Below are 9,497 nucleotides of genomic sequence, written 5' to 3'. Positions count from 1 at the left end.
AAATTTACCAAACGGGCTGCAGCAAGACTGTCCCTTTCATCCTGGTGGCTACCATTCCAAGGGAGGGATGAGATGTGCCTGCTTTGTGGAGTTCAGAAAGGGCCAAAGGAATCTGGCCATCCAATTCCATCCTGAAAGGTAATTGATCCCATAGATTATCTTTCCTGTAGGATCATTTTGAATAAATGTCCTCAAGATATTGGATAAAAAGCAATTATATTTTTTTGAAAAGTTATTTTGGTCATTAGTAGATTGTCACCTAAATAACTGCTAACCTAATCTTCAGGGAGGAACAAAAAGTTTACAGATATGGAGAAAAGCTTGCAAATGTGGTTTGTAAGGCAGGCAAAAAGGACTGCTGTGTTTATTTATAGTCTAACAACGTTCTAATCCGTTTAAGAATATTGGGGGAAGGCTGTTATTCTTTTATTTTGAAATGGCTGGAATTGGCACTGATAATATTCCTGTAACAATGTAAAGTTAAAGGAATAGTATTATGTGGTAGGTACCACAGAACACACAAATCAGCAAGTTGCCATCTAAAATTGCTTACACTCCAAATATCTTTATTTATATGGCTAATAAACATGATAATATTACCAAGCTGCACTCCTAATTAGTCATTATTATCAACAGCTCTTAACACCTTAATTTTTCTCCTTCTAGTCCTTGTTTCTGCTGTTCCCACTGAGTTAATTTTAAATTCTTGTCAAAGACTTCTGACTGAGTCTGTGAAGTGGCTCAAGTAATGAACTCCTGATCTAACTGCTTATTCTGAGCGCTAAGATACAAAGCAAGATCACTTCATTACTGCACGGCATGTGCTAATTTGCAATACACAAGCACTGAGCTTTTTTTGTGGTAAGGAAGTTTTTATGAATTATATATGGTTGTATAATGGAGGCTGATCAAGGCTCTAATTTTGCATTAGACTCCAAAGCGGCCAGTGCAGAATAACTGACTAAAACTGCTACTACTGTTAATTTTTTATAATTTACAACACTCATATTTCATCTAAAGTCCAAAACATGGAGATTATTACTCTAGTGTCATTCCCTCAGAGGCTACCAGATGTCATGTCTTATAATTTGTCTTATCCTCATGCCATTGCTTGAGAAGATGAGTAATTTAATCAAATCCCTTGATTCACCTTATGTATAAATATACATAAAGATGTTCTTTATATTTATTTTCAAAGAGGAATTCCATTATCTTATCCTAGACTCTATTAAACTGTGGATTGAGAGAGAGAGAGACTTAGAGAAAAAAAACAAATTCCGATCTTAAGCAGAGCAAGCAATAAGAGAGTATTTAGCTGAAACAGTCTCTTTCAACTAGGTTACAACATACTCATTTCATTAGTGATAGCAAAGTTTTCACCCAGGGCAAATGCAAAAATAGCAGGGAGCTGTCTCACTTTCCAAAGGCTGGGAGTTAGGACTCTGACCTCAGTTCTATGTGGTCCAGGATTAAGTTGCCTCTATTCTGTCTGGGGTCATCTGGAATAGAAATTTTTGGACTGCATTCTGTGTCATTTCAACCCTGACCAGCAAAGAAGCACACCTCATCTGGTAGCACAGATGTGCTGGGAAGCGGTGCCAAAGCAGCAGTGTGAGATCTGCCCTGTGGCCTTCAGGGATGTCTGGTGCTGACTCAACCAGCGAGGGTAATGCTGTTCAGGCTGTGTAACGGTACACCCTGGAGGGACCTGAAGCTGAGCTGAGAAAGAAAACAGAAAGCATCAGTCCTGAGTTTCCTGGAGCTGGTACTCTTGGGAGGCTGATTTTGCTCTGAAGTTACTTCCAAGAATGTTGTAAGAGAAGTGTTTGGACACAGCCATTAAGTTTTACTCACAAATTTTGGTCCCCTCTGGACCGTTACACATTGCAAGAGCTAATTACAGCCTCTGAGGTGTCTGCAGCAGAACCTGTCAGTGCAGCAGTCTAGCAGTACCTTTCTCTCCCCTGCCATATTTTCTGTTCCTGTTCCCTCCCAAACCTACTGCACAGGGTACCGACTCTACAAAAAATATTCAGCTACCCCATTTAATATCATCTCAGTGTACCTTTTACTGCTCTGGCAGTAGCCAGGATCAGATCCAATAACAGTAAATACTGCAGGTTGTGCACAATAGATATTCCTTTTCTAAAATACATTAACTGCCAATGTTTAATTCAAAATCATTCAAATTCAGGTAATATTGAATGAGATAGTTTGTCATTCGATCCATTTTCTCCATTCTCAGCAGACACAGCTTTATTACTAGTCTGAGCGAACCAGAGAACCTTTGCATCATCATAATCATAAAACACATTCTTTTGTCATTAATTAGACACAACTGGGCAAGAAATAACACACAGGCCATAAAACCCAGTGATGTATATTCAGCTCAAGGCAATAGCTTGTTCCTTTGATTTCCAGAATCTTTTGATAGAACTGGAATAAGAAGTGCTCTTTTTTTTGCAGGAAATACTTCTTTTTATGTTTCTTTGCCCAACCTTTACTACAGCTTTCTCTAGTCCATGAAGTCAGCCACCCAGCTGTGACAGGGAAGGCAGGCAGCTGCATGCAGTAACTTATTTTAAAGGCACTTTCGTTACATACCAAAAGTCACAGTGACCATGTGAAAAGCACGTAAAATATGTCCATGTTTCAGGCCTTTCCTTTCACAAGTTCTATCATATGCCAGGGTGGTGTAGAAGTTCATGCATGGGGAAACCTGCATAAGCTAATAAATTCAGCTTCATGCTTGAATCTAACCAGACAGCTTAGCCTGGATGTGGCTTCTTGGTTGCAATAGCTAGATAATATCGGGACAAGAATTGTGGCATGAGGTCGGAGGGCAAGAAGTAAAATCCTCAGTAGAGGCTGTTCTACACTGTTTGGTAAGAATAGCTGCCATCTGGTACATTACAAAGTCCCTCCGAAAGTGCCTGTCAAGCAAATTTCACCCTTATGCCTCCACTTGAACAGCTTGCAGCAAGGGCAGAACCAAGGTATTTTTGCTATAGAAAGTGGTAGCAGGATTTCTTGATGTGAACCTCCTGGCCAGGCTACCAAATTCAGGGGCAAAATTATTGATAGACACGTGTAAGCGTGTGATGTCAGGAATTATACCAGAAGACATAAAACATTGATTCAACATTGCCATAGCAACCATAGCATAGCAAAATTGCATGGTTTTCTGCAGACCCAGAACAATTACAAGTACAGAATCACTTTCCCTGCCATATAGAAGAAGTTTATGACTATCAGGACAAGTGGAAAGCACTGACTAGTCAATAGGGGAAAATTCACGTCACATCCAACTCTTACCTTGTACATGCACATAAAAAAATTAATGCTTAGACCTGTGCTTTAACACGCTTCAGAGAAGCAAGGCTACATTATCTTCTCTAAAGAAAAAGCTATTTTTATAACTTTTTTTTTTTAACTCAGACATTTCCCATGTAAGGAAGATGGTATAGTGCAGGGGTCCTCAAACTTTTTAACCAGGGGGCCGGCGCATGGATGAAGTGGCAGGCAGCCAGCTGCGGCTGCTTGGTTTCTCCCCCCAATCCCCGGCGGGGGGAGGGGGGGGGGGGGGGGACAGGGGCAGCAGGGGGGTTCTGTAAATACCAGGGGCCGGATTGAGGACCCTGGGGGGCCGTATCCGGCTCGCAGGCTGTAGTTTGAGGACCCCTGGTATAGTGGAACATCTTTAAAGAATACATTACTAGTCAAGGTCATAATCATTCTTTAAATGATGAACTTTAAAGAACTAGATGAGAGAATACAGAGCAGCTGCTATACTGAACTTTTTGGCCAGCCCTTAGTGCAAGATTCTGTCAAGGCAATGGCAAGGGTAGGTATATTTGCAGTCTGTAATTGTGGTAGGGATGTATCTTGACAGTCTCCTTGGAGAAGTCATTTTTGTTCTGTCCCCTTGTCCAGTAAGTCAGTCCCAGATTTATTTATTTTTTCCCAGCAGGTTCAGAGAGAATAGAATTGAGTACAAGGTGATAAGGGGATATTTTTAATGCTTTGAAATGGACAAATAGGTAACAGCAAGAGTTTGATGACAGATAAAATATGAATAGAAAAAAAGGCTAAACATAAAAATCAACATTTCACAATGATACGTAACGGATCATTTTACACAGCTTGTTAGTGCCAGTGCTTCTTTGACTATTGACCATTTAGAGTATGCGATCGGTCCCTAGTGTTACAGAACATTGGGCCTGATCAGACTGAACAAATGAAAACGGTGCACATGCATGAAAGGAATTATTTTTTTCTGGCCATTTTTATCATATCAGTTTCAAAATGCAAAACAGAAATAGACTAAAAGCTTTCTATTTATTTCAAAAAATTTAAAGTAATTTCTCAAAAACATTTTCAAAATCATAATATTTCAAAGTGTTTTTTTTTCAATGTTCCTTCTGCCCTGCGTGGGAACAATAATTAATCTTAGGATTTCACATACCACTGCAAAATTATGTGCCCTTAATAAATATTGTAATTCTATCGGCACACATTTCTTCCAGCAGTGGGGCTAATGCCAGAATACAATATAGATTGTGAGAAAGTTTGCAACTTGTATTTCTAAAATAATTAGTTTGTTATTGGTTTTGATCATACATGAAGTATGGTACCAGCTAACAAAAGTGAAACAGAACAGTACTGGTACATTCTCCATTGGTAGTGTTTTTACTGCACTGGACCACACATTCATCTCCTGAAATCAGGGGCCGTATCATTGTTCAAAGCATCTCCATGTTCTCCCATGAATGTTTTTAATCAATTCACCTCTTCCTCCTAAATTGGAATTACCACGTGGCTGAGCATTTGGGTGTAATTTCATTAAAATATAAGAAAAGTAAAGATTGCAGAGTGGCCATAAGAGATTCAGAAGCCTTGTGATAATAAATGAATGACATTTCATAATTATAGTTCATCAGTGTATATTTCCAGCTCTCACTGAGGTGAGGAAATTAATTAATGTTGTGCAACTAAATGTATTTCAGGTTATCTCAAGGATTTAAAGCTTAAAAAAGACAAGAAGGGAGGAATAAAGAAGAGGAAAACTTAAAACCCCCTACACTTCAGAAATTAGCAAATCTCCCTATACTAATGATAATCCCAAAATGTTTAGCTAAGATAATAAAAATGTCTTGCTTGCTACCATAACTTATTTTCACGACCTACATTAACTGTTATGAATATTTCCCATCAGTACAGATATATCTTTTATCTGTCCAGAATATATCAGCGTTTGCCAAACAAAGCCATTAAAAGAAACTGTAAAAACAGACAACAAATTGTATCAAAAATTAAGCTTACCAAAAACAATGTAAGGGGAAGTAGAAGAAACTTAAATGTAAACCAAATGAACATACACGCCAAGAAATAAAAATAAGGATTCAAGACAGTTGTCAGATTCAGCATATTCAGTAGCTGGTTTTAATCAACGATATTTTCTGAAAACAACTTCAAAAATTCATTAAAAAAAAAAAAAAAAAAAAAAGAAATCCTTTAGCACCAGAAGGTTTTCTGGCAAATTCAATTTACCCAAATAAGTTTGGTTCTAATTGGCTGCAAAATGTGGAAAGTAAAAAAAAAAAAAAAGGGCAATTTACCACAACACGATTATATTAAATGTTTTCACTTAAAGCAGTGTACAGAAAAGGTTACATAAATTCTGTGGTTTCTTTCAATGTATAAAACTAATTGAGAAGACTTCTGATTGAAGCACAGCTGGTGTTTTTTCTATTAATTCTTTCAATATTAGCAGGTCATCTATACTCAGTTTGGGAAGATAAATGAATACTTTCACCTTCATGTGGTGCTATGCCACTTGTCATTTTTGTCATGTGATGAATGTCAGCTGATAGTATGGGGCGAAGAGTACACCTAAGCAATCCTGGTGAGACTATTAAGGATCCAGCATGTCAGAAACATTCTCAATGAGTAAAACCAGTATATTGCTGTGAACAATATGGTGATGTGTAAATGCAGACAGGAGTAAGACCTGTGAAATAATCCTTATGAAAAAATTAAGACATTTCAGCTACACTTTAACTGTGTTTGGTTTAAGAAAGGGATAGAAAATTGGAAAATTTAATGTACGGAGAACAAAAGGGATATATTTTAATTAAGAAAGCTTGAAAACAGAACAAAAAGATCTTCCTTTTTAGGAAGGCTTTTATAAAGACAATATTAATCACTTAAATTTAAGCTTTTTAGAGAGAAGAAAACTGATCAGCTTACTTGCACAAAATAAGTGTTGGGCTGGATTTAGAAGAAGGATTTTCAAAAGGATTGATACCCGAGTCCCAGATCAGGGTCTGTAGAGATATTATAGACTGCTATTGATTTGAAGCTGCAAGAACAAGTGCCATAAACTTCTGTTGGAGGTGGGAAGGAATATTTGTCCTTTGCAAGAGATAAAATCTGCATGCATACATATATTAAAAAGTGATTGTCCAAATTAAGTATGTCATCATATCTTATAAACCCAAGATATTAGGACCTAAAACTGTCAACTTCTTTTCTCCATCATTAATCTCAAAATATAGCTCAGCTTCCTGCACAAAATTACATGCTATAGATTCAAGTAATGATTTCTGTCTAGTTAAAGAGAACAATAACATATATTTCATGCTTGTCAGGCATAGATTCAAAACAAAGCAGATATATTTTAAAACTCAGTTTAGACTTATTTTATGACTGATCAAATTTGATGTTTATCTTCAACAAGACAGACTGATTCCGAACTTATTAAAGATTAATTGTGTTCATTTGTTCCCTGGGATTTTGTACTATCATGTAAAACGTATTCTGCAAGGATAGCTTATTTTGCAGTTTTCTAGCCACTGAACAAAACAAACACTAAAAAGTAGGAATAAGGCTTGTATCACATCAGACAGCTTTGGTGATGACTGTGTCATAAGAATGAAGGACTGACATTCCTAGCACTGCAGAATACCAGAGGAGTCCTGTAGAGAGTTGTGTTAGGACCTGTGCTATGATTAACAAACCATATTTTTGGAAAAAGTACTGACTACAGAGGCTACAAAGTTTGTAGGCAACACAAAAATAATTAGGTAGTGAAGAAATCAGACTTTTGAGAATTGTAAAATGACACTGTATAAGCAGGGGGGGAAAGCAAAATGGCAAAAATGGCAGACTTGCAATTGTTAAATGCAAAGAAAAATATCTGGAGTAAAAGAACTATATATACACCATAATATATTATAAATTCACAATTATTATGCATGTAACAGAATATGGAGTTTTTATAGAGGAATTTTAATATATCAGGTCAATTTTCAGTAGCAATCCACCAAAGAAATAGAACTTCAATGTAAAAGGAAAAGTGTTGACAATAAATCCTTCCACTGTTAGGTCAGAGATGAAACACTGTTTACCTACAGCCTCACTTCTTCCAGCTTTTCTTATTTTATTAGCAAAACAGTAAAAACTAAAAAAAAATGGATTGAGAAAGGCTACAAGGATGAACAGAGCTATGCAATGTCTTTATGTCTAATTAGGACTTTTTAGCTTGGAAAAGAGAAGATATTAAAAAGATGGCTAGCTTAGCAATTTTCTATGACTTCTTATAGTTTCTCACAATAGAAGGACACCCGCTGAAATCATGATACATCACGTATTTAAATGAAGTCATTGCTACAAGGTGTTGCAGAGGCCAGATTATAAATGGGCTCAGAAAGTAAATTAAAAAAAAAAAAATCATGGAAGAAAGGTCCACTAGAGACTATTGAGAACGCTGATGCAAATGCAGTCTCTAGCTCTGGAAGTCCCTAAACTGTAAGTTTACTGAAAGCTGTAATGGCACATCAGGGAAAGTGTCACTGTGTAGTTGTTCTGTTCTTGTTCTTTTTTGCAAAGCATCCACAGATGATCACTGCCAGAGACAGGACACTTACTTCTTAAATGGACCTCTGATTTCATCAGGAAATCTGTTCTGAAATTCTTCTCATGCAGAGAAGATACAGTAGGTCATAGTGTAAAAAAATATACTTGAAAAACACTGAAACATTACCTAATTCATTAATAGTTAAAACATATTAATAAGTAATAATAGGGCATCATTTAATCACTGTTTATTACACTTGTTTTAAATATATGGCAAATATTTTCCCTATTTGAAACCATGTCATCCAGGGACTGCAGAATTCCTAAATCCAAAAGTCTTGAAAGGGCCAGAAAAGTTTTATTGTTTTAGGGTTCAGTTTCTCCTGCCTGTGTGAATGATAACTTCTGCCAGTTGCTTACTCACCTTCAGGGAATTTTTCTCATGTAAGTAGTGGTTTAGGAAACAAATAATGCCTGTTAACCCTTCAAATGCAAACACATTTCTATCTAGAAAATTAATATGACAGAAGATTATGCCAGATTTAAATATAAACTAAAAACGTAAGATGATATTTTTGCAGGAAGCAGAAAGAATCTGAGAGTTATTAGTAGGAGCCATATTTTAGAGAGGTCAAATATGACAGATTTCGGTTCCTTTATCTCACCTGTTACAAAATCTTGAGAGTGTTTGTTTATCTACCAAAGTCAGCTTAACAAAATTCTATCTTCAGCAGGTGAGAGACACATTTCTTTTATATCAAAGAAAGAAATGCTCAGTTCTTGATATCTCAGCTATTTCACACCGGTCACTCCTTACTGAAGTTTACTTCACAGTATCTGAGGCACTCCTATCAGTGGCCAACTTTCTGACTAGGCAATGCTGTCTGCTTTGATTTCTCTAAGATGAGTTCATGTCCAAGCAATCAACACCTGGGAAAGTCCCTCCAGGAACAGGTTTCATTCCTCCTGAAAACCCTGCACCGGTGCCAGTAGAAGACAAGATGTTTTCCAGTGGTTGCAGAGTCCTTCCTTATGAAAGGCCAGTAAAAGCACAACAAAAAACCACCATCCTGTTGGCAAGCCCTTGTATCTTAAGAATTTGGGATATCGTCCTTTGGCCCTGCTGTGGACTCCATTCATAGTTGCCATTTCTGAGGGCAGCCAGGTAGGTGAACAAGTGGCCACTGCATAGCGCATGTCCAGATATCAGTGCCTGGTAGTCAGCCAGCCCAGATGACAGCAAGGGTGGCACCTAGCTGTAACAGTGACATTATTGTAAAGCTTTTACACATCCTAGAATTGAGGGCAATTGGAGCCCCAAGACATTCCACCTAGAGCTAGGTTGCAGAAGGGGAAAAAAGAGCTGTAGCAAAGAGAAGACTCATGGTTTCTTCACACACAGCACTAGACCATGGGAAGATGGAAAGTCACCGTCCTACTTTCTCCTGATTATGAGCCTTTTAAAACATCATATTAGTCTTTAGAAAGACATTTGGAAATCAATGTGTTTCAACTGTAAACAGTTAAAGGAGGCAGATTTATTTTGGCCCTGAATATTGACATCGAGAAACAAAAGAAAACATTATGCCCCTCCTTTCTCATCCTAACATCACGTGTCTGTTTCCCCAGGCAGTCCTGCA

Source organism: Falco punctatus (assembly GCF_963210335.1).
Source record: "Falco punctatus genome assembly, chromosome: 1".
Classification (NCBI taxonomy): Eukaryota; Metazoa; Chordata; class Aves; order Falconiformes; family Falconidae; genus Falco; species Falco punctatus.
This window is presented reverse-complemented; position numbering follows the sequence as displayed.